The sequence below is a fragment of the Ovis aries genome, chromosome 3, assembly GCF_016772045.2.
Source record: "Ovis aries strain OAR_USU_Benz2616 breed Rambouillet chromosome 3, ARS-UI_Ramb_v3.0, whole genome shotgun sequence".
Lineage (NCBI taxonomy): Eukaryota > Metazoa > Chordata > Mammalia > Artiodactyla > Bovidae > Ovis > Ovis aries.
In genome coordinates this window covers 165,940,449-165,951,074 of record NC_056056.1, presented here as the reverse complement: position 1 = coordinate 165,951,074, position 10,626 = coordinate 165,940,449, and positions in this window count along the sequence as shown.

Sequence of the window (10,626 nt, the reverse complement as noted above, 5' to 3'; positions counted from 1 at the left end):
GAAGCACATTTTTGCTGCTCCTCTCTCAAGACTTCCTGAAGGCGGGGCTCCCTGTTCTCTGCTGCACGTCAGGCTTTCCTCTGGGCACACGGCTCTCACATACCCACACGTGGGCGAGGTTCAAAGCTTCTAGCACCTGGGTGCTGCTGGTGACTCTGTCTCCAAAGTCTTCTGTTCGCTGGAAATGAGGTCTTGATTCCTGGGTTGAGACATTGGCCTCATAATAACTTCATTTTCCAGACTTGGAACCAAGCTCTCAGAAGAGCTGGCCTCAAACCTCCACCTGTGTGAATGGGTCTAGCATTTCTGGCTTCAGCAGCAGGATTCACTGTAAACCTAACATAGCTTGTATTCATATAGAACTGTCCCCCCCTCCACTTCCTTTTCTCTCTCATTTCCTGTTTCCTCTTCTCCCTGTCTCCCTAGCATCTGCTCACTGATAAGGGAAAAACAGCACTACTTTCAGGAGGGTCCTCAGACCCAGCCGGTAGAATGAGCCCCAGGCCTGAGCATTTTGGGGTGTCCACAGCCAGGTCACAGCTGTTTCCCCAAACTGAGCATGATAACCCTGGCCTGTTAGGGCAATTCTAATTCTCTAATAAAGGAGCCTTGTCTGTTTGAGGGTGTTGGTGACTTTAGCCAATCAGGTCTGATTCTCCTGCTCCAAAAAGAAAAAAAATACAAGAGTAAGAAATTGCTGCCCTAAGGCTGTGGAGATGTAAGTCACTGCAAACTTGCATCGCTGGTGAAATCCACATTTTTCTATAGACCCAGCTTCTGATATTTAATCATCTTCCTTGTCCTCCCTCACAACCCCTCTCTTTCCCAGATCCAATCAGAGTGGTGCTGGAAAGCAGGATAGAGTAGATGAGAATGGAGGTTTTGGATTCAGACAGTTCTACTCTTTACTCTCAGTGCCACCACCTGGCTACTCAGTTTCCCCGTCTGTAAAATGGGCACAATGATGGCTCTGTTGGAGATTTGTTAGGAGGATCAGATGAGACAATGCACGGGTAAAGAGAAGAGCATTTTATTCATCAGAATTCCTCTTCGGAAGGTAGAGCTGTGTCTGTTGAGAAAATACTTTGCTAGAAGTAAAAACCGAGATCCTTGGGGCCGGAGGTGGGCGGACCGCTCCCAGCAAGACAAAGAGAGGATTTTGCTTGCAGCTCCAGGGAGGAAGTGGGGGGCCAGGAGAGGGCGGAAACCCTGTACTCCAAAAGGGACCCTCCCCACGATGCCTGCCTCCCTCCACCAAAATCTTAAGTCAGGTTCTCCAATTCGTGTGTTACCTGAAGTAAGTAATGAGGAAAATAGAGAAGGGGCTGAGTCTTATCTCTGGAGAGCTAGGGGGCAAAATCATGATAGCATTTCAGGATGAGCAAGGTAGAGGCAGAGAACACCTCAGGACAGAAGACTCAAGGGCCATCTTGGGAAGGGACCATCAAAGGCCATGACTCTCAAAGGCCATGGATCTCAGAACCAGGTTTCTCAGGGGTAGGGAGTGCCCACTGACAACCTGGTTGAGCAGGCAAGAAACTGGAGCTCAGTGTTATTATCCCCTGGGTCTTTCCTTGCTGACCTGCAGTCTCAGTTTTGACATCACTTCCTCCAGGAAGCCCACTCTGACTTCCCGAATGTGAGTTAGATTCTTCAACTCTGATCCCCTCCCATGTGTTCTCATCGGCATTTTCACCCTGAGTTATAACTTATTTGGATCTCTGGTCTCCCACTATACCATACATTCCATCTGGGCAAAGTGAAATCTTTTATACCTTGTTTTCCCAGACCTGGCACAGCACCTTACACATGGTAGATTCTCAGTGTGTGTGTGGTACATAATGGTATAGAAGAAAAAGCAGAGTCTATGGTATCCTGTAAAAACTAGGTTCAGATCCTAATTCTAAAATTTAAAAGCTGTGCAACTCTGGGCATGTTACTTAACCTCACTGAACCTCATTCGTCTCCTCTGTAAATAGGATGGAAGGTCAGTGTCAGCACGAAGATAGAATGGGAAGATACATAGAAAGTGGTACCTGGCCAGATTAGGCGCTTAGCAGATGTCAATTCCTTGATTCAGCCTCTGACATTTGGCCTGTCTCTTCCATCCACACCTCCCCACCAAGTCAAAGGCCTCGGCACTTAACAAACTCCTCCTTTGTGCTCCTATTTCATAGTGTTTCTCTTGGACTTATTAAGGACATCCTTCGTATCAATGTTCCAAAGAAGGAGTTAGCAACCACGTCTAGACCAACGCCTGTTTTTGTCCTCTCCCTGAGCTAAGAAAGGGTTTTACTTTTTTTATTTAATGGTTGTAGGGGGTGGGGAATTTAGGAGGGATATTTCATGACACAAAAAATTATTTGAAATTCAAATTTCAGAGGCCATAAATCAGGTTTGACTGGCACCCAGCCACACTCTTTTTCCTATTGTCTGGCTGCTTTTGCACAACAGTGGCGGAGTTGAGTAGTTGTGACAGAGACCGTATGGCCAGAAACCTGAAAACATTTACCATCTGGCCTTTTGCAGAAAAAGTTTGCAAACCCAGGGCCCAAGCAGTTCCCACAGCAGATGATTATTAAGCCCTCATGAGCACAGCAAGAAGTTGGTACTGTAACTGCCCTCGCTGTGTGTTGAGGAGCACGAGGTGGGGAGAGGTCAAGTGACATGACCAAGGTTACGTGGCAAGTAAATCGAACTGGGATCAAATTCCTACTGCCTCTGATATGATGAGGGACAACAGGAGATAGCCTGTACCCCATCCTGGGGAGGCCGGCCTTGAAGGTTCTTGGTCAGGAGAGTGATGGGCTACAGGGAAACTTTAAGTGATCACTCTGGGCTTTCCAGGTGACTCAGTGGTAAAGAGTCCAACTACCAACATAGGAGACACAGAAGACATGGGTTCAATCCCTGGGTCAGGAAGATTCCCCTGGAGAAGGAAGTGGCAACCTACTCTAGTATTCTTGCCTGGAAAAATCCCACGGACAGAGGAAACTGGCGGGCTATACAGTCCATGGGGTCGCAGAGTCAGACACGACTGAGCGTACGTGCCCAGCTCACAACCAGCCAATGAGATGAAGGAGGGGCAAGCACGGGAGAAGCAGCACAGGGTAGGGGTTAAGAACCTGAACTCGAGGGACTTCCCTGGTGGTCCAGTGGCTAAGACTCCATGCTCCCAGTGCAAGGGGTCTGGGTTCAATCCCTGGTCAGGCAACTAGATCCTGCCACAGCTAAAAATCCCACATGTGGCAAATAAGACCTGGCACAGCCAAATAAATAAATTGAAAAAAAGAGAGAGAGAGAATATGAATTCTGGAGCTCAGCTTCCTGGGTTTCCTTGCAGCCAGCCACAGATCTGTGTGGCCTTGGGCAAGTTACTCAAATTCTCTCTGCCTAGTTAGTAGGCTCTAGACTCTCCCTTATGGAGCTGTTGTGAAGACTGGATGGGAACCTGTCTTGTTAAGCTGCCTTTGAGGCATAGAGCAGCCCTGGATGTTGGCTGTGCTCACGCCTATAATTCATTCCTACAAGAAGCTGCTGCTCCTACTCTGTTCCAGGTGCCATTCCCGGCAGTCAGGATGCAAAGAGGAAGAAAGACAAAATAACCAGATCTGCCTCCTGCCTGTAAGGAGCACCCAGTCCACTAACAGGACGGGAGAGTAAATTGATACCAGGGCATAGGGTCACAGGGGTGACAGTGAAGAGCCAAGACAGGAAGCACCACATTCCAGCTCTCCCTAGGGGCTCAGGTTCTCAATCCTTCCTAAACACACCAGGCATTCTGCTGGCTTTGCCCTACCTCTTCTCCCCAGGCTCTCGGGCTCGACTGCACAGGGAATGCTCTGCCCCCAGGCAGCCATCCAGGGCCCTGGCACAGAGCTGCGTCTGGAAAACGGTGAAGCACAAATCAGCCCAGGGTACTAGGCCCCTGGGAGAACCTGGGCAGAAAAATAACTTGGCTGCTTCCACCTGCCAAATCACAAAACAACAAATTCACAGGAAGAGCGATTAATGCCGAAAAGCCTACCGGGTTCCAACCTGGAAACTCTGTCTCACTGATGTGCCCTGGAGGTACAGTAAGAATCCAGGCCAATTAGGAATGTTATCTTACTATGAGCCAGCATCTCTTGCTTGCCCTGCCTGGTACATTTTTTTTCACAGCCATTTGTTTTTGACTTGTCCTTCATAAGTATGTATTTTTGTGTATACAAACATGGCTGTGTAGAGAAAAAAGATTGGAAAGAAACACCAGTGGCTTTCAATTGGGATGGAGGATGGTATTTGGAACATGGAAGGGAAAAGGGGAGGCTGTTTATTTTAGTAACACCTAATTTTTTCCGCCAAATCCTCATGCTTGCTTTAAGCATATGTGTTTAAAAAAAAAAAAAAAAAACACCCAAATAATTCTGGTATATGCTTCCCTTCCACCTCACCACCTGCCTGATTTATAGTCGTTAATATACATCAAATGTTAACAGTAGTTATATCTGAGTGTTAGAATTATACTTAAACTTTTTTTTCCCACTTTTTTGCTTTGCTGGTATTATTAAAATTCTACCTCGGCCAGGTAGACTAATATAGTAGTTAAGTGTGTTGGTTTTGAAACCAAACTACCTGAGTTTAAACCTAATAGAGGCAGGTTAACTGTGCCTCTGGAGAAGGCAATGGCACCCCACTCCAGTACTCTTGCCTGGAAAATCCCATGGACGGAGGAGCCTGGTAGGCTGCAGTCCATGGGGTCGCTGAGGGTTGGACACTACGGAGCGACTTCACTTTCACTTTTCACTTTCATGCACTGGAGAAGGAAATGGCAACCCACTCCAGTGTTCTTGCCTGGAGAATCCTAGGGACGGCGGAGCCTGGTGGGCTGCCGTCTACAGGGTCACACAGAGTCAGACACGACTGAAGCGACTTAGCAGCAGCAGCAAACTGTGCCTCAGTAACTGTATGCGTAAAGGGAGAAAAGTAATAGTGACTACCTAACTGAACTTCTGTGAGAAGTAAATGATTTAATAAAGTTCTTAAGACAATATACCTGGCACATGTGATATTCGGTATGAATTAGCCATTATTATTATCATTAAAACAAAAGAAGAGCAATGTGGTTTTTAATTGTAGAAAATTTCTAAAGTAAAAAATATAATACTTGCTAGTAAGAAATCCTGGCAGAAAGAGACACATGATATTTAGGGTCAGTGTGTATAGAGGTCTGTACTCTGGGAATTTGATTGAGGAGTAGCTAACAGGTATCCATTTATCCAGTTTACTGTTATCAATATTTTCAGGGGCTAAGATAGGAGGTTTAGTACTTTGTTTTTATCTGACTGTGACTTTGACACAGGAATTCCCTGGTGGCTCAGCAGGTAAAGAATCTGCCTGTAATGCAAGAGACCCAGGTTCAATCCCTGGGTAAGGCAGATCCCCTGGAAAAGGGAATGACAACTCATTCCAGTATTCTTGCCTGGGAAATCCCATGGAAAGAAGAGTCTGGCAGGCTACAGTCCATGGGGTCAGAAAGAATCGGACAAGACTGAGTGATTAATGGTTTCACTTTCACTTGACACAAAGTATACCTCTAATTAAACTTCATAAATTTCCCAGGTTCTCAGTCAGTGGGGGCATCCATCAAACACGTTTATAATGACCGGGCAGAAAAGTCAGCTCTGAGAAATCAAGTAGGTATGTTGTTTGCAAACTGGGCCCTAGGACACTACATCTATACATATACATATATATACACATATACACACATACATGGGGAGAGAACCCACAATATATCCATATTCTGAATATTACTGAAACTGGATGGTAGGCCTAAGACCTGTTCTCCCCATCGATGAGATAGGAAAACAATAGATTCTACCTGGTTCTGTTTTGAGTATCATTTTGGAAGGGGAATAAAGAGAAGTATAAAAGAGCTCTGCAAACTTAAATGTTAAAGTGAGGAGTGGTAGTTATGATGAGGGGGAATATTAATGCAGTATTAAAAAAAAAAAAAAGCCACAGGGGCTGCTGGCCACGGCAACAGGAAGGAGGTGGCTGGGCTTCCGCTTCCTTCTTGTTGGTTCCAGCCCAGAGACTCCACCCTGGCTGGAGAGAGAAGACTGAGCCTTGTCGAAAGGCACCCCAACCGGTCTCTTTTTTGTCAGATATTCAAGGGTAGTCTTTGCTTCTAGGCATTTCTGTTTCTTCTCTCCCAACTCGTTTTTGCTTTGGTGTTTCTGTATCATTATTTAGTAGCAAGTTACAGGCAGCCTAACAGCTAATATTCACTGATGCCAGGCACTGTTCAAAGACTGTAATAACTCATGCCTCCTCCAGGTAAGTCTAGGAGATAGAGACAGTTGTGTGTTTTTTGGTTTTATTATCTCCATTTTGCAGAGGAGGAAGCTGAAGCAGGGAGAGGTAAGGTCATTTGCACAGTCCTTGGTGGTGGATCTAAGATGCAAATCTCAACAGTCTGGCAGCAGGCTGTTGAGGCTTATGGTTACTAGACTAGAATTCCTTTCAAACTGATGACAATCAAGACAACTGGGGAGACAGGCTCTGGGAGGCCCACCCTATAGCAATTCTGGAAGATCTCAAGTGCCTAGCAGAGGATTTACTGGGACTGAAATGTAAGGCCCTTACCTGCCAGCTGAACTCGGCCCTGGGACCCCTTGGGGTTCACCAGCCCCAGGGAAGTGAGGAGCGAAGCCCAGGTAGTCCTGTTCATCATGAACCCAAACTGTCCGGAAAGGAGCACAAACTGGTAAAAGGTTTTTAGAAACAAATAATGAAGCAGGATGTTGGTATTCAAGGAGACTGTGCATTAAGAATCAGTTTCCACCCCATGCTTCCGGCAATTGGTGGATATGACTGTAAACACATCAGTATCTAGAAGCAAGTTGCAGAAGACCCTCCATTTCAGGAAGGATGCCCAGCCCTCAGTGCTCGGGGAACAGCTGAGATCAACTGATGCCAGGTGATGTTCTTGGCTCTGACAGTTCCTGGGATCCATTCCTCCAGGATCTTGGATGGCGTACTCTCCAAAGGTGGTCTTTCCTCTCTCAGAACATGATGTAACTCTCTGAACCTAAGCCTCAAATGGTTTGCAGATTTTCTGGTGTGACTGTTTCCTGTGTTCTGAGATACCAGGTGGTGAAAGCATTCTGCCTGAGAACTGTGGACAGCGTGTACATGGAAAGCTGCTCCAAGCAGGCAGGAGGTGCCTGGTGGCAAGTAACAGAAAACACAGCCCATACTGATGCACATGAGAGAGGGGAGCTTGTTGGCTCCTGTAACTGAACATCTCTGGACAGATTTCAGGGGAGGATGGATCTAGTGACGCAACCATGTCAAACACACAAAGAAATAACCTTTCTTTTTATCTCTTTTCTCTGCTTTCCATAATGTCAAGTTTATTCTAAGGTTAGTTTCTATCAAAGGAACCGGAGGACTACTATAAGCCTCAGGGAGCCAAGCTTGCTTACTTGTTCATTTCTAGCAGGAACAGCCATCCCAAACCATTCAGTGAAAGTCAGTGAATCATCAAAGGTCACATGCCCAACCAGGAACCAATCACTGTGGTCATGGTCAATAAGCAGATCACATTTGAGGAAAAAAAAAGTTCTGTGTGTGCTCACTTGTGTACATATGTGTGTTTTAACGGAAAGTTCCTTACTGGTCCTGCTTCCATGAATGGCTGCAACCATGGGACAAGGGGTGAGGTCATCTCTTCAACTTTCCCTTTATACACAGAACTAAAGAGATGAGCACAGCCTCGCTATTGTGGTTAGAAGGTGGTAGTATGGGAAGGAGGAGAGATAAGTGGGGAGTAGGAGAGTGTCTCTGAAGACATACAGACTCTCCCTGAACTGCAGTACTAAGGAGGCGCTTGGTCTGCTTTACCTCAGGAGGAATCAGAAGATTAAAAGTGGTTTAGGAAGGCCAGGCCACCAGGGATGGAGGGAGGATGAGGAAGGTCCACGAGGTAGGGGGCTGTCTGGTGACTAAATAAAGAGATTGTTTTCCCCCAGTTGGAATCCCCCAGATCCCTCAGGTCAGGAAGGGGGCAGCCTGCAACCCCAGTGGGTAGGTCTGGGGCTGCCCGCTACTCCAGGCAGGGAGCTGGAGGGGGCTCACCAAGGCTGCCCTCCAGAGAGAAACAGAACTTCCCCCCTCCACCCCGACCCAGTTTCTCTGCTAGGGTAGAGCAGTCCTGGCTTCCTCATATCAGTTTGCTCATAATTCATGCTTGATCCCCTTCAGCTTCTTCTTGATGGGGTCCTTGGAGCTGGCATAGATCATTCTGCTCTTAACAGAGGGGTCCAGAAGATAAGGACCAGATCCCCTTTTCACTCTCCTCGGTCTTCTGGTTTGCATCGCAGAGGATGTAGTGGCAGTCCTCCTCCAGTGGTGCCTGCCTATGTGGGCAAGTACTCATCATCAGCCTGGTCTACATTACCTACCAGGATCTCCTGCCCTCCTCCCAGAGGATCTTCTTGTCCTTACTCAGAAATAAGAGCACCACTTTCTTGTGGGTCTTCACCTCAATGGTTTATTCATTTGCATGTCAACAAGTCCCTGATGCTGCCATCAGAGACAGCCACACAGGAGGCCATGTTTCCAGAAGAGAGAGGAATATGGCAAGGTGAGCCAGAGAAGATGGGAGCCACACACTGCTGACCGGAGCTGACTCAAGACCATGATCACTTTCAATCACCCGCCGCCTACATCTGGGAAGTGAGCACCACACCCACACCAGTACACTGTTCCTTTAATTTCTGACATGACTTTTTCTGGAGTCATTTAAAATACCAAATATGGCTCAAAAGAGGAATAAAGAACACAGCAGACTGCCTCCTTCTATTTGTTCAAATCAGAACCTTGCAATCATTGTTGACTGCTTCATTTCCCTAACTCAGTCCTACTTCCAATCAATCATCAAGCCCTATTAGCTCTACTACAAAATGTATCTAGAATCTGACCCCTTCTCACTCTATCCTCGATATCACCCTGGGCTAAGTTATCATCATTTTCCATCAAAATACTGCAATAGCCTCCTACTTGGTGTCCTCCTACTTGCCCCCGATCACTTCATCCACAGAGAAGCCAGAGCAATCTTTTTTAAATAGTAAGTCATGCCACGTCATTCCTCAACTCAAAACCCTCCAGTGGTTCCTGTATCACTCCAGAGAAAAGTCAAAAGGCCTAACAATTGCCGAGGTGACCCTACATGGTCCAGCTTGTTACCTTTTCAATCTCATGTCCTGCTGCTCTCCCCTCACTCACTCTGCTTCAGCCAGACTGGCTTCTTGCTACATCCTCAAAGTACCAGGTTATGTCCGTGCCTTTAAGCCTCTCATATGTGCTGTTCCCAAAGCCTGCAACACCCCTCTTCCCAATATCTTCCTAGTTCATCCCCTTGGTTCACAAGTGATATTATCAGAAAGATGCTGCTTGAGCACCTTGTGTGAAAACATACCTAGTCTCTCTTTAAGCCACTGACCTTGCTTTATTTTTCACAGCACTTACCAGTCCCCAAAATAGTTAAGCATTTGTTTACATGTCATTTTTCTCCCCTCTAGAATAAAAGTTCTATGATAGCAATGCTATTCACCATGATAGCCCCAATATCCAGAATGGTGAAGGCATTCAATGAATAGTTATTGAAAAATGAATGAAAGATTTTTAAACAAATAAGGCTCAAAAGAGGAAATGGCTAAGAAATGAAAAAACTATTCAACCTTTTCAATAAGCAAAGAAATTGGCAAATTTCTTATGGCAAAGATGATATTTTGCCAACTAATTGGCAAGAAAAATCAAATAGTAAAGTCATTGCTATTGATAAAACAGTGGAACTGGTATTTTCACATATTATTAACTCATTGATTTATTTAATAGATATCTATTGGGTACCTACAGTTCAGTCATTCAGTTTAGTCACTCAGTTGTGTCTGACTCTTTGTGACCCCATGAATCGCAGCACACCAGGCCTCCCTGTCCTTCACCAGCTCCCAGAGTTCACCCAACTCATGTGCATCAAGTCGGTGATGCCATCCAGCCATCTCATCCTCTGTCATCCCCTTCTCCTCCTGCCCTCAATCCCTCCCAGCATCAGGGTCTTTTCCAGTGAGTTAACTCTTTAGGTGGCTAAAGTATTGGAGATTCAGCCTCAGCATCAGTCCTTCTAATGAATACCCAAGACGGGTCTCCTTTAGAATGGACTGGTTGGATCTCCTTGCAGTCCAAGGGACTCTCAAGAGTCTTCTCCAACACCACAGTTCAAAAGCATCAATTCTTCAGCGTTCAGCTTTCTTCACAGTCCAACTCTCATATCCATACATGACCACTGGAAAAACCACAGCCTTGACTAGACAGACCGTTGTTGGCAAAGTAATGTCTCTGCTTTTTAATATGCTGTCTAGGTTGGTCATGACTTTCCTTCCAAGGAGTAAGCATCTTTTAATTTCATGACTGCAGTCACCATCTGCAGTGATTTTGGAGCCCCCCCAAATAAAGTCTGACACTGTTTCCACTGTCTCCCCATCGATTTCCCATGAAGTGATGGGACCAGATGCCATGATCTTCGTTTTCTGAATGTTGAGCTTTAAGCCAACTTTTTCACTCTCCTCTTCACTTTCA